Here is a 23,574-nt window from a genome sequence, read left to right on the forward strand (position 1 = left end):
CAAGCCTTCCAATCTAACAAAACTTGCGTGTTTATAGTTTTACAACCTCAGCCCAGATTTTCTTTGGTCATAATTTTCTACACTCTGCTCCCTTCATCTATCATGTCTTCCTACATGTCTTCCTTCCTTATAGGTGCAGAGCCCTCCTCAGTTTACACTTCCTTCCTTTACCCTGCAAGCTTTCCCATTTTAACCTATGCCATAGGTAGTTTGCTCAAACCGAAACTTTCAATCAGGTCTAGAGGGCAAAGAAATGAAGCTTATTTTCTATACCACTGATGTCGCATTATCATACACTGTCTCACTGGGCTACTCATCTCCTGAAATGTCTTATCTTTTCTTGACTGTATTCAAGTTTCTTTCTGGTAAGGAACGTGCTTTACATGTCTAATATTTTCCATGCTACATGTTTTCCTCCAAAATAAGTGCTTAATGCATTCTTACTTGATTGAAGCTTACAGCGTTTCCTATTTAAAATATACAACTGTTTTACATGTTTTATCATATTCTACACTAATTTCTTGTTACTCTTTTATTTGCTCATTTATTCAACAAGTGTTACGAGCACCACTGCATGGCACACAGTAAGTAAACTGTGATAAAAGACAAATACTTTAAAATAGTGGCTCTCAAATTTTTGAGTCCATCAGAATTACTTAGAGGGTTCGTTAAAAAAGATTACTGGGTCCACTTCAAAATGTCTGATTCATGATGTTTGGAGTGAGGCCCCTGAATTACATTTCTAACAAATTCCCAGGAGATGCTGATGCTGCTGATCTGGGGACCACCTTGTGTGAACCACTGCTTTCATTCTGACTTTACATTAGATGTGTCTTCTCTGTTACTAGATCACTTTCACTCATTTTCCTTAATGAACTATAAACTGCTAGGCCCAGTCATGAGGGATTTTTCCACACAGCTCATATTCTCCCGTGACCATTGTGATGGTCTCCTCAACTGTGTTCCACCAAGACAACCCTCCGGTTCAAGCCATCTACTTTTGGGACTTAATGTTTTTCAGGATATAGGGGCCCTCGCCTTTCCCATACTTCTCTCTAGCAAGTCCTGTTATTCTATTGCTTGATATCTAAGTTCAAGACCTCACTCTTCCTGGAAAACTTCCTTATTAGATCATAGTGCTATTTTATTCATCATTCATTCCTTCATTCATGCATTTATTCATTCAGTGTGTCAGCCCAAAAGCATGTATTGGACACCTACCATGTTCTGGATGAGGAAACATCATTGTGTGAAAGCAAGTCTGACATTATTTAATGATGAATATTTCAATCTTGACTGTTCTCATTTAACTTTAAAATTCTTCTGTATTTTAAGATTGTCAATATTAGATTTTTTGAAAATCTGTCTGAAAGACTATGCTTCAATGAGAGAAATTAGTCATTTATAGTAATTATACTTGGTGTGTCTCCATCTAATTTTATGTCATTTAATGCACTATTCTCTGTAACATTTTATTTATTTTGTGTAATTTTAGGTAAAATTTTAAGATAACTTTGCAAGAGTTAAAATCATTCACTTTAAATCCTTCCCCAAACACTCTTAACATTATTAAGAAAATTTTGTTTGACAACGCCTTAGAAAGTCTTACCAATGAAACTTCTTGCTATAAAAATAGAAGCATAATGTGCTAATTTGGAGCATTCAGTTTGAACTCATGACCTTAAAAGATGTCTTCATTGAAATCTCCAAAAATCGCCAATACCGGCAGCAGCACTTTGACTGACTGTCAATCTGTATATACATCTGAGCACACTGAGTAATGCAAATAATCATGGAAAACATACTCAAGATAGTACTAGTCATCATATATAATAAGATTTTAAAAAATAAAAGTGTAGTTTTCCTGAAGTATTTAAGTGATGTTCCTGAAAGAAATTTGTTAATAATAGAATTTTTCTCTATTTATAAAGTAAAACATGACAGGTTTTTAAAAAAAATAAATATATAAAATAGACACTAAAAAGTTATATTCCGGGCCGGGTGTGGTGGCTCATCCCTATAATCCGAGCACTTTGGGAGGCTGAGGTGGGTGGATCACGAGGTCAGGAGATCGAGACCATCCTGGGTAACAAGGTGAAACCCCATCTCTACTAACAATACAAAAAATTAGCCAGGTGTGGTGGCGGCGCCTGTAGTCTCAGCTACTCGAGAGGCTGAGGCAGGAGAATCACTTGAACCTGGCAGGCAGAGCTTGCAGTGAGCCAAGATTGCGCCACTGCACTCCAATCTGGGTAACAGAGCGAGACTCCATCTCAAAAAAAAAAAAAAAAGTAATATTCCTGGGATTCTGTTTACTTCTTATCTTTCAAGAAAGAGGTTTTGGGTGCCAGTGTCTTAGGTACTTCTCAGTAGTGTAGAAACAGAGCATCTGACCTTAGAACACCTTAAAAAGTAAATTAAAAATAAAAATTCTGAATAGTAGAGTGTTTTGCAACATCCAAGTATATATACAAGAATGTGAGGACAAACGCCTCTTTATCTCAGGTACGTCTCGTTGACCAAGAACGTGAACTTAGCTGCCATTGAGCAATGCACTTTGGACTGATGGGAGATTTCAGAAATGTCACAGGGGAGTGATAGACTGATTGAGGATAATGATAGGGGCTTAGAGAACTAATCATCCCCCAGGTTCCAATTAGAGATATAATTGGATATTGTGGGAAGTTACGTTCAGCTCATGATAAGATTCCACGTTTCTACATACTTTTCTTAATTTAGAAAACTTTTTTCATAAAAATCTAATCCGTTTGGGAACTCATATATTATTTTGTGATTTGTTCTCATCTTACCCTAGTCACATATTGCAAAATTTTCTTCTGATATACTCTTCTGAAGTGGATTGATGGATATATTCGAATTTATTATACTATTTGCTTTATTCTTTCTTTCTTCTGAAGTATATCACCAGATACAATGTATGAGCCTGAATTAGTTGCTGATATTTATTTACTTATTTATTTGAGACAGAGTCTAGCTCTGTCACCCAGGCTGTATAGTGCAATGGTGCAATCTCAGCTCACTGCAACCTTTGCCTCCTGGGTTCCAGTGATTCTCCTGTCTCGGCCCCCCATGTAGCTGGGATTACAGGTGCATGCCACCATACCCAGCTAATTTTTGTATTTTTTGGTAGAGATGGGGTTTCACCATGTTGGTCAGGCTGGTCCTGAACTGCTGACCTCGTGATGTGATCTGCTTGCCTCAATCTCCCAAAGTCCTGGGATTACAGGCGTGAACCACTGTATCCAGCCACTAGTTGCTGATTTTGAGCAAGAAAATCATGAACATAAATGTGGAAAGATGGATGTTGTCAAATGAAAAAAGACAGCTGTAAAATGGTACATATGGTATAATCTCATTTTGTTTAAAAAATTATATATAATACATATATAACTTATATGTGTAAATTATTTGTAGTATATGTACATTTTATACATGTATATACATTCTATGTTTGAATAGAAAAAGATATGAAATAATAGACATAAAAGTCTAATTTCTGAGTGTTAGAATTTTTTATTTTTCTCAAAGGCATTTCTAAGTCAAAAATAGTTTTTTACTAAGATACTTTTTAAATAGTAAAAGTCAATTAATTTTATGTTATAAAATAAAACATGACAGATATTTTTAAGAAGAAATATATGAAATAGACACTAAAAAGTAACATTAGGTATGAAGGTCATTAATAATTTGCAAAAGTATAATTCAGGAAAAGTTATAATAATTCTGAACTTGTAACCCAATTACATAGCTTTAAATACAGAAAGTGAAAATTGAGAGACTTGAAAAGAGCCACAAATATACATAGTGGGAGATGTTAACACGTCTATTGAATTAATTGATGTATCTCTTCAAGTAAATTTATGAAGAGACCAAAAAAATTTGAACAGCAAAACTAATGTGCTTTGATTGACCTAATAAAAGTATATAAAATCTTTCGACTAATGATTAGAAAATATGCACTTTTTGAAATATGCATTAAACGCTTAGGAAAATTAGCCACTTACTTGTTTTTTTGTTTTGAGACGAGGTCTCGCTCTGTCACTCAGGCTGGAGTGCAGTGGTGTGATGTCAGCTCACTGCAACCTCCGCCTCCTGGAGTTCAAGCGATTCTCATGGCTCAGCCTCTGGAGTAGCTGGGACCACAGGTGCTCACCACCACACCCGGCTAATTTTTCTGTTTTTAATAGAGACAGAGTTTCTCCATGTTGGCTAGGCTGGTCTAGAACTCCTGGCCTCAAGTGATTCGCACGCCTTGGCATCCCAAAGTGCTGGGATTACAGGTGTCAGCCACCACGCCTAGCCACGAGAAAAGATAGTTTCTAAGCCTTTCTAAGAAGTAGTGTCAAACTAATCATGCTCTCTTACAATAGTGCTATTAAGTTAGAAATGAGAGAACAAGACAGCGAAATCCTACTTGTAATCTTTAAAAAAATAGAAATTAGAAAATCTGTACTAAAGTGTCTTCACACACCTTACCCACCTTATTAAACAAATGTTGGAGAAGAGTATTTCAAGGGAAATTTACAGTTTTAAATGCTTATAAAAGAGGAAATAACTGCCAGTGAAGCTAAGTGTGCAGTTTAAGAAATTAGGGAAGAATAAAGTAGAAGAAATGAAATAATACAAGTACAAGCAGAAATTAATGAACTCAAAGAATTAATTACAGAGAATTAGCAAAACCAGAACTTAATTCTTTTTTTTTTTTTTTTTTTTTGAGACGGAGTCTCGCTCTGTCGCCCAGGCTGGAGTGCAGTGGCCGGATCTCAGCTCACTGCAAGCTCCGCCTCCCGGGTTCACGCCATTCTCCTGCCTCAGCCTCCCGAGCAGCTGGGACTACAGGCGCCGCCACCTCGCCTGGCTAGTTTTTTTTTGTATTTTTAGTAGAGACGGGGTTTCACCGTGTTAGCCAGGATGGTCTCGATCTCCTGACCTCGTGATCCGCCCGTCTCGGCCTCCCAAAGTGCTGGGATTACAGGCTTGAGCCACCGCGCCCGGCCTACAGAACTTAATTCTTTGCCAGATAAAAAGTATGAACTCTTGGCAAGACTGCATAGGAAGAAAATAGAAAAAGCACAAATAAATAATATTGAATATGAAAAAGGAAACAGAACCAGGTACAGCAGAGAGAAAACTCTGAGAGACTCCTTATGAATAAATTAAAGACTAATATGTTTACAAGTTAGATAAAATAGACAATTTCCTACAAAAATATAACAGAAAAAATTGATTTAAAAGGCAATCGAAAACCTACATAGAAAGATCTATAGTAATTAAATAAACCAAGTGTTTACTTAAAAATCGATTCACACCAAGAACACAATCCCCCATTATTTTACTAGAGAATTCTACTAATCAAAGAACAAGTATTTTTTTTTTGAGATGGTGTCCCCCTCTGTCTCCCACGTTGGAGTGCAGTGGGGCTATGTTGGCTCACTGCAATCTTCACCTCCCAGGTTCAAGTGATTCTCCTGCCTCAGTCTCCCAAGTAGCTGGGATTACAGGCTCCCGCCACCACACCTGGCTAATTTTTGTATTTTTAGTAGAGACGGGGTTTCCCCGTATTGGTCAGGTTTGTCTCAATCTCCTGACTTCAGGTGATCCACCTGCCTTGGCGTCCCAAAGTGCTGGGATTACAGGCCTGAGCCACTGCGCCCGGCCCGATACTTACATTCTTTTTTTTTTTTTTTTTTTTTTTGAGGCGGTGTCTCGCTCTGTCGCCCGGACTGGAGTGCAGTGGCCGGATCTCAGCTCACTGCAAGCTCCGCCTCCCGGGTTCACGCCATTCTCCTGCCTCAGCCTCCTGAGTAGCTGGGACTACAGGCGCCCGCCACCTCGCCCAGCTAGTTTTTTGTATTTTTAGTAGAGACGGGGTTTCACCGTGTTAGCCAGGATGGTCTCGATCTCCTGACCTCGTGATCCGCCCGTCTCGGCCTCCCAAAGTGCTGGGATTACAGGCTTGAGCCACCGCGCCCGGCCAATACTTACATTCTTATACAGACTTTTTGAGAGAATGGAAAAGGAGGCAGTGCTTTCTCACATTAATTTATAAGACTACTCTAACCTTGATGCCAAAAGCTGAAAATGGTAAAATAAGAAAGAAATTCTTGTTCAATCTTTCCTCTCAAAGATGCACTAAACTTCACAAAATACTAACAAATCCAGCCTCAACGTCTATGTATAAAAATTACAGGAAATGTCGTTAGGATTTGGCTTTTTATTTATATCCAATTCAGGAATCACTGGGCACTGGCATGGGGCACTCTGTTCCCCAAGCTAGAAATGGAGTGATAGACAAGGTTGATACTCTTTTTCGCCTCAGGGACATGATTCTTAAATTGTGTCTTATCTTAGAAATTACTTTAGCGTGACAACTGGCTGTTCCTCGTGAATCTTCTCTCACCTTGTTCTGTACTTTGCTTTTTATGTCTATTTATTCACATACTACATTTCCTTTCTCATTTCTTTCCCTTGGTGATTTGAAAGCTGATCATTCTGGTTTTTATTCCCGGAGTTTCTTTGTGGTTTTCAGATATTTATATGCACACACATATATTTATCTCTCTGCCTGTCTCTCTCAGCGCTGGGCTAGAAATTCCCTGTGGGGAGAAAAGAATATGAACGCGACAGCATCCGCTTTTCTCCCCACTCATGTTATCTTTGTTGATATCTAGATTTTAAGTCTGCCTTCATGTTATTATTGTTTACATTATTTAATCTTCCTTGTCAGAGAGTATCTTGGTATTAGCAACATTTAAACCAATTATCTAGCCTAATTCCTTATGCTTCCTTTCCTCTCTTTCCCTCGCGGGCCTCTTGGTCCTGCCCTTTGTCCGTAGTCAGAAGACTATATCCATTTATTGATTTCTGTGAAAATATTCCACAAGACCCGAACATTTTGTGGTGCATGTCATGTAAACTTCCGGACACTATGAGATGTCACACAAACAGGCATCCCCCCGTGTGCTGACCGCACCTCACTTGCTCCAAAGTCAGTGCTTTTCTCACATCGTGTCATCATGTCTCGTGGCTATGAGCAGGCCCTAGGGAGTGCTGCCTAAGTACCAGTTTCCTGCTCCTGAGAAAACAGTCCTGCCTGTCTGATCTCACCTTTCCCAGGAATCTTGTGAAATACAATGTCCTACCTCTGCCCTTGGCAGTGACTCCAGGACAGTGTCACCAGGACTGCCCATTTCATCCCTGTAGTAACATTGGGAAGTGAGTCCTCGTTGCCAGCCTAGAGTGGAGTGGTGGGAACAGTAAAGAAGTGAGTGCATGGCCATGGAAAAATTAAAAACAACAACAACAGCAGTTATTCTGCTTGTTATTATTGCATATACCAGCATTTCTAAACAGTGTCAGTGATAAAAATTAACTAGCCTTCCGTTCTGGGCCGATCACTCCACCTTCCTTGTCACTCCACCTTCCTTGTCATTGGTAAGTCGTTGGTAGGTACTTTTATGAATTCAATACACAGACAGGGAATTAGGCTTAGAGAGGGTGTTGCCTCCTTTTCCTAAGTCTTACAGCTTGTAAGGTGTAGACACCATAGCAACTCCATCTTGGAGGCTAATGTGCCATGTTGGCTTCTGATTAACCCATTCTGGGAGGGTCTCTAGGATTTCCAGTGTATCTATTATTCCTTGTGTTCCTTGTGTATGAGCAGGGACTTACCGTAAATCCTAAATGTACTTACCGTAATTCCCAAGGTGCAATCCTTTGATGTGACTATACTTCAATTGTCCTAAACCTCCCTTGTGAAGCATGTACACCCTTTCCCTGTGGTACATAAGCCCTGGGTCTGAAGGGTAACGGTGCGGGGATCCACCATCTTGTCCCGTGACTGTCCAAGACACAGGCATGGCCTCCTTTTGTAAGTCCTTACTAAATGTTTATTTCTAAGAGACTAGATTTGTCAGCCTCCCCGTTCAAACTCTCAGCTTCCTTGGACTTTTGCGAGTAGGCTTGCATAGACCTGACCAGTGTGGCACATAAGGGAAAGTACTGGTATTTGCACCAGGTATAGCTAATTCCAAAGTACTTAACAAATACACTATTGTGCCTTTTTGGTGCCAGTCAGGGTTTTCTAATAAGGGCAGCCCTCGACTTTTCTCTACCCCTCAATTAAATGCCATTGAGAAATTATCGGTGAAAGCCAGTGCCGTCTGAGCTCAACTCTAATGGAGTTTCACAGTCAAGATAGTGCATCTGTATAATTCACTAGGAAAGTAATGCTAGTTTCAACTCCTTATTGCCAAGGACTATTGACCAATTAGTTCCAATTCATTTAAAGGGGTAATAGAAACTTAAGCTTTCCTGAATTCATAATAAACTATGGCTCTTGAAAGGAGAAGAGAGAAAATCAGAACATAATTAACTGGTTCTCTCCAATAAGGAGTTAATTTTGAAATCTGAATAAAAACTTAAAACAGCAGATTTCTGTGTTTTGGAAAAAATGAACAGTTTGCCAAATACCAGTTTGGGCTCTTTATAGTTCCAAAAGCAAACCATTTATTCAATTTTAAATGACCCACGAACTTCTGCAAGTCAAATAGCATCTTATTAATAGAAAGAGGACATGATTTGTATGTTACATGCCCCAAATTTAATCACATGAGATTGATTCTGTTTTATAGTGATGGCAGAAAATATGAAATTAGTAAATTTTTACTGCTTAAGTCTTGAAAATAAAGATTGTTGTAGAACAGATCTAAGTCATCTATATAAAACATTTTATGGATTTCACTAACAGCTATCATCATTATTCATTAGGAATTATTAGGATGACTTTTAAATTGCTTATCTAGTTCTTTGTTATTTTGCATTTCCACAAATGTCATAACACGGTGAACTATTTTGCCTTAGAACCGGCAGGAATTTGGAATTCCTAGAGAACTGGATTCAGATCCTCACCCTTGTACATGCACGAAGGTAGGGACTATGTTTTTTCATCTCCAAGCTGAAGGAAAGCAAGATGGAACTGAGCAAAATGTTGTGAAAATTAAATATGACCTCAGTATATTTGGGGTCTCAACTGTATCCCTGTATTAGTTTTCTAGGGCTGCTACAACAGAGTACTACAGATTGCATGGCTTCAAAGCACAGAAATATCTTCTCACTGTTCTCGAGGCTGGAAGTCCGAATTCAAGGTGTCAGCTGCTCCCTCTGAAGGCTCTGGGGAAGGGTCGCTCCTTTCCCCTTCCCAGCCTTCGGTGGCCCCACGGCTTGTAGCCGCGTCACTACACCCCAGCCTCTGTCTTCACCTTTGCTGCTTCCTTGTGTCTGTGTCCTGTGTTTTCTCTTTTTCTTTTATTTTTTTTTTTTTTTTTTTTGAGACGGAGTCTCGCTTTGTCGCCCAGGCTGGAGTGCTGTGGCCGGATCTCAGCTCACTGCAAGCTCCGCCTCCCGGGTTTAGGCCATTCTCCTGCCTCAGCCTCCCGAGTAGCTGGGACTACAGGCGCCCGCCACCTCACCCGGCTAATTTTTTGTATTTTTTTTTAGTAGAGACGGGGTTTCACCGTGTTAGCCAGGATGGTCTCGATCTCCTGACCTCGTGATCCGCCCGTCTCGGCCTCCCAAAGTGCTGGGATTACAGGCTTGAGCCACCGCGCCCGGCCTCTCTTTTTCTTAAAAGGATACCAGTCATTAGATTTAGGACCCAAATTAATCCAGTATGACGTCATCTTAACTGATTACATCTGCATTACCTTTGGAGCTCCTGTCTCCAAATAAGGTCACATTCTGAGCTTCAGTGTTGAGAGGAATTTTTGGGGAACACTATTCAACCCTCTATCCAATTCCCAATTCTATTATGTTTTTATTTATGTTGTAACACGGTAATCTCTTTTGCCTTGGAAGGTGCTTGACTTTTGGGTTCCTAGAGACCTGGATTCAAACCCTCCCCTTGTACATGAATGAAGGGCAGTGTAACTCCTTTCTTCATTTGTGAATTGGAGAGAAGCAAGAGATAAGGCACAGAAATGTTATAAAAATGAAATTATACTTTATACACGATTATGCATGGCACATGGAAGGAACTTAATATTATTTTCCTATTAAAATTTAGAATATTCTGTATTAAAATATTTATTAGAATGATACATAAGTTTGTAGACAGCCTAATCTTTGATAAACCTAGTAAAATAGCATTTGTCCTACGTAAATAATGACTGTTTTGGAAATCTCACTTTTAAGAAGTTCTCCCTTAAATACAATTCCTCCTTTAGTTATATGAACCATTATTAACTCTTCTGTCTCTTAGGCTTTTATTGAGGAAATAAAGCACTGTAGTAATTTTTCTTTATTAAATAATTTAAATTTATAACTGTATAATATGAAATATTTCAAATGAAAATAACATTATATATCAGACAAATGTCACATCAACCAGATTTGACAAATCTGGTTTAACATTTATCATAGTTTTTACAGATGTTTTAATGAGTTTGCTTCAATTTAAGAAAATAAAGATTTACATACACAACTTAACTCCACACTCCCATCAGATCCCTTTCTTTTCCTTTTTTTTTTTTTTTTTTTGAGATGGAGTCTCACTCTATCGCCCAGGCTGGAGTGCAGTGGTGCGATCTCGGCTCACTGCAACCTCCACTTCCTGAGTTCAAGGGATTCTCTACCTCACCCTCCCAAGTAGCTGATCTAACAGGCGCCCACCACCACACCCAGCTAATTTTTGTATTTTTAGTAGAGATGGGGTTTTGTCATGTTGGCCAGGCTGGTCTCAAACTCCTGACTTCAAGTGATCCATTGGCCTCGGCCTCCCAAAGTGCTGGGATTACAGGCATGAGCCCCCCAACCAGCCCCATCGAATCACTTTCTTTCCATTCCTTAGTAGGCAGTTATTCACAGAGTTGCTTGTCACCAGCTCACACAACTCTAAACATGAACATAAACTACCATATATTTAAAAAAACTATGTAGTCTATGTACGTACACAGAAGAGAAATTGCTTTTTAAATATCTGCAACTAGTCTTAGTATACTTTCTTCACATTTTTGAAAATCCATGTTCTGACCAGGCACAGTGGCTCACACCTGTAATCCCAGCCTTTTGGAGGCTGAGGCAGGCAGATTAGGAGGTCAAGAGATAGAGACCACCCTGGCCAACACGGTGAAACCCCACTTCTACTAAAAATACGAAAATTAGCAGAGCGTGATGGCGTGTGCCTGTAATCTCAGCTTCTTAGGAGGGCTGAGGTAGAGAATCTCTTGAACTCGGGAGGTGGAGGTTGCAGTGAGCTGAGATCGCACCACTGCAGTCCAGCCTGGGTGACACAGACAGACTCCATCTCAAAAAAATAAAATAAAATAAAATAAATAAATAAATAAAGGCTGTTCTCTGGACTTTTTGTTTCAGCAACTTCATTGGTCTCCATTGTATGAATGCCACAGTACCCTTGCCCAGTTCCCAACTGAGGGACAATTATAGGATCTCCCTTTTCTTCCTACCTCACAGCAAGTTCTGTAATGAACATCCCAGTATGTGCTCCATGTGCATGTGTGGTCATCTCTAGACCTGCAATTGCTGGATTGTTGGATATTCTCATCTTTAATTTCATGGCTATTACTAAATTATTTTCCAAAGTAGAGGTACGAATTGGCATTCTCACCAGAATAATATCATTGCTATTCCCACACGTTCTTATCTACATTTGGTACTATCAAACTTGTTTTTTTCAATCAGATGACTGTGAAATATTATCTTTTTGATTTGATTATAAGAGAGTTTGAACATTTTTAAAATCTGTTTGTTGGCAGTACAGTTTTCAAGTTCTGTGGATGCCCACTGTATCCTCTGAAGGTTTATTGGCTGATATAACACTGACTACTTTGTCTTTTCCTTGCCTCCATTTGTATGAGGTTAATAAAACATATGTGTTCTGTATAATATTCCTGTATTGCTTTTGCCTTACAGATCTCTTTCTCCAATCTGTGGCTCATCTTTTCTGGTCTTCACCATAGTTAATAAGTCATCTCGTAGGGCAAGTGTTTTCTTACGTATTTGGATTCCTCCTTTCAGTACTGATTTTCTCTTGGTTTCTCCTCATGCACTAGAATCCTGTCTTTGTCAGAAGCCGCTAAGTGCCTGTCTTAGTCCATTTGTGTTGCCATAAAGGAATATCCAAGGTTGGGTAATTTATAAAGAAAAGAGGGTTATTTGGCTCACAGTTCTGCAGGCTGCACAAGAAGCATGGCGCCAGCATCTGCTTCTGGGGAGGGCTGCAGTCTGCTTCCACTCATGGCATGGGGTGAAGGGGAGCCAGCCTGTGGGATCACTTGGTCAGAGGAAACAAGACAGAGGATGGAGATGCCAGGCTCTTTTTAATAACCAGCTGTTGTTGGAACTAACAGAGCAAGAACTCACTCACCCCTCTCCCCGTAATAATCTATTCAATAGGGATTTACCCCATGACCACAATGCTCCCCATTAGGTCCCACCTCCAACACTGGGGATTAAATTTCAACATGAGATTTGGAGGGGACAAGCATTCAAGCTATTGCAGTGCCTTTTAGTCCTTCTAGGGCCGGAGCATTGGCATGGCTGACTAAATGAGAATGAAAGCCTGGTGATCTGGAACCTGGTTAAATTGGACTGAGTATTGCATCCTCTGTGCTCATGTTTTGACTGAGATATTTCTCTGGTTCTAATCTGGTTTTCAAATTCTGACTTCTGTCTCGTTCCTCACTGACCCTTAATTTTTCCAGAGCTTACCTTAGTAGCCAAAGAGTTTCAGAACTGCTCAAATGTGAGCCTAATTTTAGGTCTTTGCACAACTCCAGGCAGGGCTGAACGGAGGAGGTGTCATTGACATGCACAATGTGTGTTTGGTCAACACAGATAATCTTTAAATGACTAACAATTTAATGCAAATTATTTCCCTTCATGTGATAGAAAGCAAATAAAGTAATAAAGTTTAATTAAACACAGTCCTATAGTTAACTCTATGATAGCAATCTTTGCCTCAAGGTACATTCCAGCACCCAACCCACTTCTTTTTCTCCTGGCAATATTAAATGACTTTATTCTTGAAATAGACCAGTTATCCCCGAAAGGATAATACATTAAAAACAAATGATTCTTTGCTATTTTAATTATCTTGGAGCTTGTATTTGGAGCACTAAACCTTCACACATTTAATCCTATCCACACTGAATTTTTGGTCAGAAATGATATGTTTAGAAAATAGAATATTTTGTTAGAAAAAACAGCTAAAAAGACATTGAGTTTAGTGTTTTGATCAACTTATAATATCTAATATTTGAATAAAAGCTTGTTGCAGTTTTGCAAATACAGAGTTCATGGATTTTTATCAATGTCTATTTTACTGTCCAGTATTCCTGTCCAGGATTTTCAGCTCTTGCTCATATCAAGAGATCAAGAAGCCTGGGCATGGTGGCTCAGGCCTGTAATTCCAGCACTTTGGGAGGCCGAGGCGAATGGATCACTTGAGGTCAGAAGTTCGAGATCAGCCTGGCCAACATGGTGAAACCCCGTCTCCACAAAACATAAGCCAAGCACGGTGGCGGGCGCCTGTGATCCCAGTTACTTGGGAGGCCGAGGCAGGAGAATTGTTTGAACCTAGGAGGCAGAGGTTGCAGTGAGCCAAGATCATGGCACTGCACTCCAGCCTGGGTGTCAGAGTGAGACTCCATCTCAAAAAAAAAAAGATATCAAGAAAATGAAGAATTTGGATGTAGCGTATCACTGTTTTGTTTAGTACTAGAAAACCTTAGAAAAATTAACGAGCTGTGTAGTTTATTGATTTGAGATCTACAGCATAATTTTAATATGAGCATTTGTTTTGGTCTTTGAAATGAGGTAAGTTCTTCCATGTGTGTCCAGAATTTCCAAAAATATGGACATATTTACCTGTATCCGCCTTCAGCTGTGCCTCATACCTGTTCACCGTTTCTCATTTCTTTTAGGTCGTCTCTATAAGTGGTAACCAAATGACCTAATTAGAATGAACTTCTGCAAAGCCATCAACATTCAGGAAATGCTATAAATAGATTGATTTGATTGGTTAGCTGTTTAACTAAATAATGTAACTGTTCTCTTATTCATTCAGCAGGCATTCTTTGAACTGTTGTTGGCTGGGCGTGGTGGCTCACGCCTGTAATCCCAGCACTTTGGGAGGCCGAGGCAGGCGGATCACAAGGTCAGGAGATTGAGACCACAGTGAAACCCTGTCTCTACTAAAAATACAAAAACAAAAAAAACAAAAAAAAACTAGCCGGGCGTGGTGGCGTGCGCCTGTGGTCCCAGCTACTCAGGAGGCTGAGGCAGGAGAATGGCATAAACCTGGGAGGCGAAGCCTGCAGTGAGTCGAGATCGCGCCACTGCACTCCAGCCTGGGCGACAGAGCGAGACTCCATCTCAAAAAGAAAGAAAAAAAGAACTGTTGTTACTTGATACATGCAGGACAACTGAAAAAAAGGCCAATGGCTACATGGATTAGGTACACATGTATTTCCCATTATCCAAATTTGTTTCATTACTGAGTTTGGATTGAGAGAGTTTAGATAGCCACAGATGTGTGTATTTGACTATTTAATGACAGTAGATGTGAGGCATGCTTGCACAATCACAAACATTGTTTAAAATACCAAATTGCTTTTAGCTTTCCCAGTGTGCAATTATATATTCTCATTGTGTTGCAACAGCCTTTGCTATTCTACATTCGTTTTTGTTAGAGTGAAGAAGAAAATTATAATTAATAAAGATCTGATTTTCAGGTCATGCTTTTAGCTTGTTGACTTGGATAGATTTACTTTTTCCACAGAAACACCAAGAAACCACGCAAGAGATGCAGATTTGCAACAACGTTGGAAATATAAATTGGTATCTTTCTAATCTCTTTAAAGAATCATGGCCTCATTTAGACCCATTTACAACAAACGGAAGTGACTGATAGTTGGCTGGCTTGTCACAGACGGGAAAGACAGCAACACAAACAGCAAGGCAAGGAGTGAGGAGAGGCTTCTGTCTACTCACTCCGTATCCCCCGCCGTATTAGTCCATTCTCACGTTGCTGTAAAGAACTGCCTGAGACTGGGTAACTTTTAAAGAAAAGAGGTTTAGTTGGCTCATGGTTCCACAGGCTGTACAGGAAGCATGGTTTGGGAGGCCTCAGGAAGCTTAAAATCATGGCTGAGGGTGAAGGGGAAGCCGATACGTCCTGCATGGCAGGAGCAGGAGGGAGAGGGGCAAGGGGGAGTTACTACATACTCTTCCACAATCAGATCTCATGAGAATTCAGTCGCTATCACAAGAACAGCAAGAGGGAAATCACCCCCTGATCTAATCACCCATCACCAGGCCCCTTATCCAACACTGGGGTTTACAATTCGACATGAGATTTGGCAGGGAACACAAATCCAAGTCGTGTCACCCCCCGACCCCCATTAGAGACTTGGGATTTGAATCAACAAAAAATCCTGCAGTTCACTTTTTATGTGGCTAATACATTGGAGGCAGATAATTTTCCCACTTCTGCCTCCCTGTCACTTCTTTTTTCTTTTGAATCGGAACATAACAGCGTCCAGTAATGCAGCATGCCCACGTGTGAAATGGAGCAGGAGTGGCACAGTGCACTCTGAGCTGTGCAGTGAAAAACAGGCGTGGACAGCCACAGGAAGGACGGGGCTTCAGGCCACATTAAGGTATGTACTTTCGTTTATTACTTATAGCTAAAAATCGAAGTGCTTTCCAATTACTTGAAAGAAATTTCCTTTTTACCGTTCACTTAGGCAATAGAAGGAAGGAGAAAATCCTATCTCGCAGAACTATACTATATAAACACCTGAAAATGTCAAAGATTTGTCTAAAGGGTACAACTTACCCTTTAGCTGAAATAAAGTTGGGAGGACAGACTGCTGCTTGCAGTGATGGTGCACTAGGTGATTTAGAATCTCTTACCCTGCCGAGAAAAGCAGCAAAGCTGGTGGGGAAAACCTCTTTGAAAGCACAGAATGGCTAAAAATACATTGAAAAATTACCTGCCAAAATTTGAGACACAAATTCAGAAAAGGGATCCCTGTTTCTAGGGGGTTGGTTGCCGACTGCGGATTATAGAAATGTCAAGCCTGTAATCCCAGCACTTTGGGAGGCCGAGACGGGCGGATCACGAGGTCAGGAGATCGAGACCATCCTGGCTAACACGGTGAAACCCCGTCTCTACTAAAAACTACAAAAAATAGCCGGGCGAGGTGGTGGCGCCTGTAGTCCCAGCTACTCGGGAGGCTGAGGCAGGAGAATGGCCTGAACCCGGGAGGCGGAGCTTGCAGTGAGCTGAGATCTGGCCAGTGCACTCCAGCCTGGGCAACAGAGCAAGACTCCGTCTCAAAAAAAAAAAAAAAAAAAAAAAAAAATGTACAGATGGAAGTCTGGGTAGCATCTCCGACGAACTCCCAAGTCTGGGTGAGCAACTGAAATTGGAAGCCAGAGTCATTAATATAATGATAGAGGATCCTGGTAAAACCTCCAGGTTTTTGAGTTGAGATGCTGACAGCTGAAGCTTACAAACGAGTAACAGGGGTAACACGGTCCTCGCAACGACTGCATCCACACTTTCCAGGACCCAGTGTCTGGGGGGGTCCTGCACCTCTGGGACCCCAGTCAGGAATCCTCTCTGGAGGAAAACAGCGTTAACCAGATATAGGACTGCATCAAACGGTGTAGGTGACAAGACACTGTACATTAGAACCTACTCACATAGTAAAGGAGCCATAAAACTTCAAGTTTTAATATAAACCAATAATACAGACTTCAATATAACTGGGATTATTGCACTCAAAGATGTGAAATAAAAGACTGAGAGTCTCAGCAGAGAATTGTCAACGCTAAAAAGTATAATCAAGATCAAGTTTTAAGTCTGAAACATAACTGAAATTAAGAACTCAGTCTACAGTTTAATAGCTGTTTATTAATACATAGATAAGAATAGGCTATATGTGTGTCTAAATATGCATGTATCTCTGTATATATATATAATATATATGTATGTATCTTTCTATATATAAATATAGAGAAGGGGGGGATGGATGGGGAGAGAGACACAGAGAAGTACCAAAGACAGTAATTACATCTAGAATATAGTGAGAAAGTCCAAAAGGTATCCAGAAGAGGTGAAAGATAAAATTGGATGGTAGCAATATTTGAAGTTATTATGGCTGAACATTTTATAAAACTGGAGGAAGTCAGCCAATCATGGACTTAAAAAGGTCTGCATACAATAAATATGATATAATCACTTCTAGGCATACCATAATAAAACCAGAAAAACAAAGACAAAAATAAAATGTTAAACTCAAGAAAACATACATTTTCACAGTAACAAGGTTTTACACATCTACCTGGCTTCTTTTTCTGGTAACGTCTTTACTGAAATGTGTTTATATACCATGCAATTTACCTAAAGTGTGTAACTTAATGATTTTTTTAGTGTGTTTACACAGTTTTGCAATCATCAACACAAGTTCTGAACATTTATACCCCATATTCCTCAGCTGTCACCCCTAATCCTTCTGTCCCCAAGTCCTATGCAACCACTCATCTACTTTCTGTCTGGATCATTTCCTGTTTCGGAAATTTCACGTAAGTGGAATTATTTAATCTGTGATGTTGTCTGGCTTCTTTCACTTAGCAAAATGTTTGAAGTTTCATCTACATTGTATCAGAACTATGAAGTTCTGAATCCTTTGTAGGACTGAATGATATTCTATCTTGTTTATCCATTCATCATTTGATGGGCATTTGGATTGTTTCTGCATTTTGGCTATTATGAATAATGCTGCTCTGAATATTTGTTTCTAATTTGAGGGTGAACATATGTTTTCACGTATCTTGGGTAAATGAGGAAGAAGCAAAATCGCTGGGTCCATGATAACTGTATGTTTAGCTTTTGGAGAAACCGCTCGAATGTTTTCCAAAGTCGTGGTTCAATTTTACATTCTCATCATCGGTGTATGAGGGTTCTGGCAACACTTGTTGTTCCCTATTTTTTTTTAATATAGTCATTCTAGTGGATGTGAAATAAGTTGTGAAATGTCTCTTAACATGATAAATGGAAGTCAGAAGTCAATGGAATAATAGATTTAAATAAAATAATGTCAACGTAGAATTCAATGTTTACTTCAACAACAATGTGCTTAAAAATTCATTTGAAAGAGAAAAAATTTTAAAAATTGATACAAATTATTAGCACATCTGCACTAAGAGAAATATTAAGCATAATGTTTTCAGAGAAGGAAAATATTCCCAGATGACAACTTAAATGTGCATGGGGGCTGGGTGCGGTGGCTCATGCCTATAATCCCAGTACTTTGGGAGGCTGAGGTGAGCAGATGACCTGAGGTCAGGAGTTCGAGACCAGCCTGGCCAACATGGTGAAACCCCGTATCTACTAAAAATACAAAAATTAGCCAGATATGGTGGTGTACACCTGTAATCCCAGCTACTCTGGAGGCTGAGGCACGAGAATCACTTGAACCCAGGAGGCAGAAGTTAAGTTGCAGGGAGCCCAGATCGCGCCACTGCATTCCAGCCTGGGTGGCAGAGTGAGACTCCATCTCAAACAACCAAAAAAGAAACAAACGTGCATGGGTGGCTTCCTTTAAATGTCTGTGTCAAGGACACGCCCCTCTGTGTTCACATTCAGTTGGAATGTAGTGACATCTGGCATCTGTGATGCTCAAGTTCATCTCTGGTTGAATTTCAACAGCATGGAATGAGAAAAGAAGAGATCCTGAGGAATATCACCGTTAAGAGAGAAAGGTGTCCCGAATGGCTGGGAGAAAACTGAAGAGGAAGTGGTGATTTAGAAGCAGTGGGAAGAGAGCATTTCAGAAAAAAAATAGATTAAATAAGTACAAAATATATTTTTTTCACTTTACATAAAGACACCCTGACATTTTTGAAAGCAATTTTAGATGAGTGAGGACTAAAGACAGATTGTGCCTGTGTGCATGTGTGTGTGCATGTGTGCATGTGTGTGCATGTGTGCATGTGTGGTGTGTGTGTGCATGTGTGGTGTGTGCATGTGTGGTGTGTGTGCGTGCGTGTGCGTGTGTGCATGTGTGTGCATGTGTGGTGTGTGCATGTGTGTGGTGTGTGTGCGTGTGTGGTGCGTGTGTGCACGTTTGCATGTGTGCATGTGTGGTGTGTGCATGTGCGTGTGGTGTGTGTGCATGTGTGGTGTGTGCGCGTGTGCATGTGTGTGCATGTGTGTGGTGTGTGCATGTGTGGTGTGTGTGCGTGTGTGCATGTGTGGTGTGTGCATGTGTGCATGTGTGCATGTGTGGTGTGTGTGCGCATGTGTGGTGTGTGTGTGCATATGTGTGTGGTGTGTGTGCATGTGTGGTGCGTGTGTGCACGTGTGCATGTGTGTGCATGTGTGGTGTGTGCATGTGCGTGTGGTGTGTGTGCATGTGTGGTGTGTGCACGTGTGCATGTGTGCATGCGTGTGGTGTGTGCATGTGTGGTGTGTGCACGTGTATGCATGTGTGGTGTGTGCATGTGTGTGTGCATGTGTGTGCATGTGTGGTGTGTGCGTGTGTGCATGTGTGCATGTGTGTGCATGTGTGGTGTGTGCGCGTGTGCGTGTGTGTGCATGTGTGTGCATGTGTGGTGTGTGTGCGTATGTGCGTGCATGTGTGTGTGCATGTGTGGTGTGTGTGCGCATATGTGCGTGTGTGCATGTGTGGTGTGTGTGCATGTGTGTGTGCGCATGTGTGGTGTGTGTCTGTGTGTGGTGTGTGTGTGCGTGTGTGGGGGGTGTGTGCGCATGTGTGCGCATGTGTGTGTGTGCATGTGTGTGGTGTGTGTGCATGTGTGGTGTGTGTGCGCATGTGTGGTGTGTGTGCATGTGTGGGGTGTGTGTGCATGTGTGTGGTGTGTGTGCACCTGTTTATGCATGTATGTGTGTGCGCGTGCATATTGGTGTGAGTATTGGTGAGGCTGTTGAAGTGAAGATAGTGAGTAGCAGCATCTCCTGCATACACTGTCCCTGGGAGGAAGCTTATATTCCTTCCCCCAGATTAATTTTTTTAAAAAGGAAGTAGAAAGAGAAAATTAATCAGTGACTTTGCACAGTCTCTATAAAGGAAGCCTTGTGTAAATGTGCTAAGTATGAAAAGAAAAGATCTCATGTTTTAGAAGATATTGAGAATAGTAATATGAGGTCACTTATAAGTAGGAAAGAAAGGTCTGTGGAAAAGTAACAAAATAATAAGAGAGAGAGGAAAGGGGACACTGATGAGCTGGAATAAAGGCATCGGACCTCAGGTCACCTGACAATGCACCAAGGAAAACAGGTTGGGAACAAAAGAACCATTTTACAATCCACATCTCCTTGCATAATTTACTTAAACCATATACATGATAGAAAAAAACTATTAAAATGATTCTTGGTGGATTAGGAGGAAAGAAATAGGACACTGCGTTGTGATTATCTCTCTCTGCTCTTGCAACAGATGTTCAATAGGAAGCCCCAAATGTTTGTTGCTAGTTGTTATGCGTGGCTCAGAGCAGAACAGCTTGTCTGAGCTCCCGGCCCAGAATACTGCAGTGTGAAAATAGGCCACAGGCATCAAATTCGTTGTGATTATTGTGAGTAGACACTGCTAACAGTACCCTGGGGCTTGTGGATTAGGTAACTTTTCTATTTCTAACCTAGGAATAAGTTACTCTGTATGTCATTTTGCATAATCAAAATGCAATACCATACGAATTGTTAATAGACATATAGCACAAAAGCGTTTGAGGATATATGAATATGTCAGGAGCATATGTTTTCCATGGATTCATGTGAAATTGCTAAGGTAAAAATGGCTAATGTTTATTAACTGGTTAGTTTTTGAAGTTTTAGAGGCAATATTGACCAGGATTCATGTAAACAAAATCAAAACCTGTTACATACTACTATTCTGTGTTGATAACATGCCCACTATGACATTTATTTTAACTAAATAAAAGTACTATTTTAGATAGGGAAAAAGATTGATTTGGAAAATAATGAAGGAGGAAGGTAAATTTTAAAATAATCACTCAAAGAGGAGCCCTTAATGGAAGACTATGGAAAAATTAGAATAGGGAAAATCAACAAAATAAAAAAATCCCTTTTGTATATCTAAACACATCCCGAAAACATAATGTGTTTAGAACAAATATGTTCAGCGAGATCCTAAATTAATAAAATATGGAAAAGGTTATATAACTCTTATTATCAGCTTAATAAAGAACTAAATTTTGACCTGTTTAAAGGAATATACTACCCATATGCCATTAAAATTTGTAAAAATAATCTCTTAAAGAGAATTTCTTTAATTGGATAAACTAAAAACTGTAGTATAATTTTCATAGCCAGTGTTACACAGAAAGGATTTACTTCTCATCCCACTTCACAGGAAAAAGTCCTGGCACTATTTGGCTTCAAAGGAATAGTCAGTATGTCTACTAGATACAGAAAAAAGATAATTTCCATTGATTTATGAAGTTACTCAGGAGATGAAACTTACTTTGTCAGCACAACCTTGGTTTGCTATGATGATCACATTTGGAGGGAAATTTTTACCTTTGTTAAGCAGCCCACCTTTAATTAAATAGTCATATTTTATCAAAAAATTATATGATATTATTAAAGTTCTCCTTATCACCAAACTACAGGGATTTGTTTGTCTGTAGCCTCCAGAACTCATCTTGAGATGTATTCCTCCACGTGGCAGAAGTGAGAGGTGGGGGCGTTTGAAAGGTGATTGGGTCCTGAGGGCAGAGTCCTCAGGAGGGGATTGATCCATTCATAGATGTGTGGGTTAATGGATTAGTGGGTTGTCACAGGAATGGGACTGGTGGCTTTATACGAAGAGGAAGAGGGTACCGAGCACGGGAGCACGCACGGCCCCTTATCATGTGGTGCCCGCTGCTACCTCAGGACTCTGCACAGGAAGAAGGCTCTCACCAGAGGAAGACTGACTTGGACTTCTCAGACTCCATCACTGTAGGAAATAAATTATCTTTCTTTATAAATTACCCAGTTGCAGGTATTCTGTTATAAGCAACAGAACACGGACTGAGACAAAGGAAGTTCCCAGAAACATTTAGTTTTAGTTCTTTATAAACACAGTTACCTAATGTTTAAAATGCATTTTCCTTCACCTTCTCACCTTCTCTCACTTTTTCTATTATGTGTTTTATTTCCCTGGCACAATTTTTTGGGGGGAGAGATGGCAGTCAACCACACAGACACTGCTCCTGCCCCCCTGCAGCTCACCGTCCCATGGGAGATTCAGACAGTAATGAAGAATTACAATTATGGTGAGAGCTGTGAAAAGGAAACCTCCCTCCTAGATGCTTGCAAGGCCCTTAAGCCCTTGAAGGTACAGCATTTCTGCTGTACCCCTGTGGCTTTGTTCCCAAGGTACTGGTTGTCTCCTTTCTTTTTTTCCCCAACTCTTGTCCAGACCCCTGGCCTCACGATTCTTGGTCTTCAGCCCGTTTAGGGACTAGGTGGTGGTGGTCGTGCTGTCTTTTTTCCTTTGTGTTTCTCTTCAGCTGCATCTGTTTCTATTAGAAAAATATGATGGTTTTAATCAATTTTGAAAACAGAAAATAACCTCCGCTTGAAAGAAATCTTTCCTTTCTTCTATTGGGCATCTTAAAAAACTACTTCTTGGAAGCCCGCTACATCAATTTCTGTTTTATGAGTAGTTTCTATGTCTTTATTATATAAAACTTTGTTTTCTTTTTTAGGAACCTGAGCCTTACACTTAATTCTATACTGTGAATTTCTCATTGCAATTTATTTTTATTTTTATTATTTTTTTTTGAGACGGAGTCTTCTGTCGCCCAGGCTGGAGTGCAGTGGCCGGATCTCAGCTCACTGCAAGCTCCACCTCCCGGGTTCACGCCATTCTCCTGCCTCAGCCTCCCGAGTAGCTGGGAGCACAGGCGCTGTCACCACGCCCGGCTAAATTTTTGTATTTTTTAGTAGAGATGGGGTTTCACCGTGTTAGCCAGGATGGTCTCGATCTCCTGACCTCGTGATCCGCCCGCCTTGGCCTCCCAAAATGCTGGGATTACAGGCATGAGCCACCGCGCCCGGCCTGTCATTGCAATTTCTACACTGGAAATATTGTCACTTAAAAAACATTGATCCCTTCTTATGTGTAAAGTGTTGTAATTTCACTGTATTTAATAGAAAACTGAAGAGAGATATGAGTGGCCTTTCTGTGATCCTAACCTTGTTTTAGAGAAATAATTCTGAAATAAACTAACAAATTATGCTCTGTAATGGAAGTGTTCTTAATACCATGGTGCAGAGAATGGAAATGATTTCCATGCAGTATCTACCCAGTAGGGTTTACACAGTGCGGTTGCTCACATTGCCACTAGATGGCAGTGGTGATGAGCATGGGCCGCACATTTACTCAAGCCCTACAACCACCTGAGCTTTTAGTCCTTTTTATTTACTATGATGCTGTTGTCACCATGGCACTGACATTAGAAATATATTTTTCTTCAGTAAGTTAGCAGCTTTACTGA

The 23,574-nt window shown here is 40.4% G+C and overlaps 1 long non-coding RNA gene across 1 annotated transcript; it reads left to right on the forward strand.

Moving 5' to 3' along the window:
* Positions 1–15,563: 15,563 nt before the first annotated feature.
* Positions 15,564–22,880, forward strand: LOC117096592. The gene is made up of 3 exons (XR_004442536.1): positions 15,564–15,698; positions 17,544–17,631; positions 22,783–22,880. It is a non-coding gene; the product is annotated as an uncharacterized LOC117096592 (long non-coding RNA).
* The last annotated feature ends 694 nt before the right edge of the window (positions 22,881–23,574 follow it).

This window comes from Trachypithecus francoisi, unplaced genomic scaffold (genome assembly GCF_009764315.1).
Source record: "Trachypithecus francoisi isolate TF-2019V2 unplaced genomic scaffold, Tfra_2.0 Contig01461, whole genome shotgun sequence".
In the NCBI taxonomy this organism is placed as follows: domain Eukaryota; kingdom Metazoa; phylum Chordata; class Mammalia; order Primates; family Cercopithecidae; genus Trachypithecus; species Trachypithecus francoisi.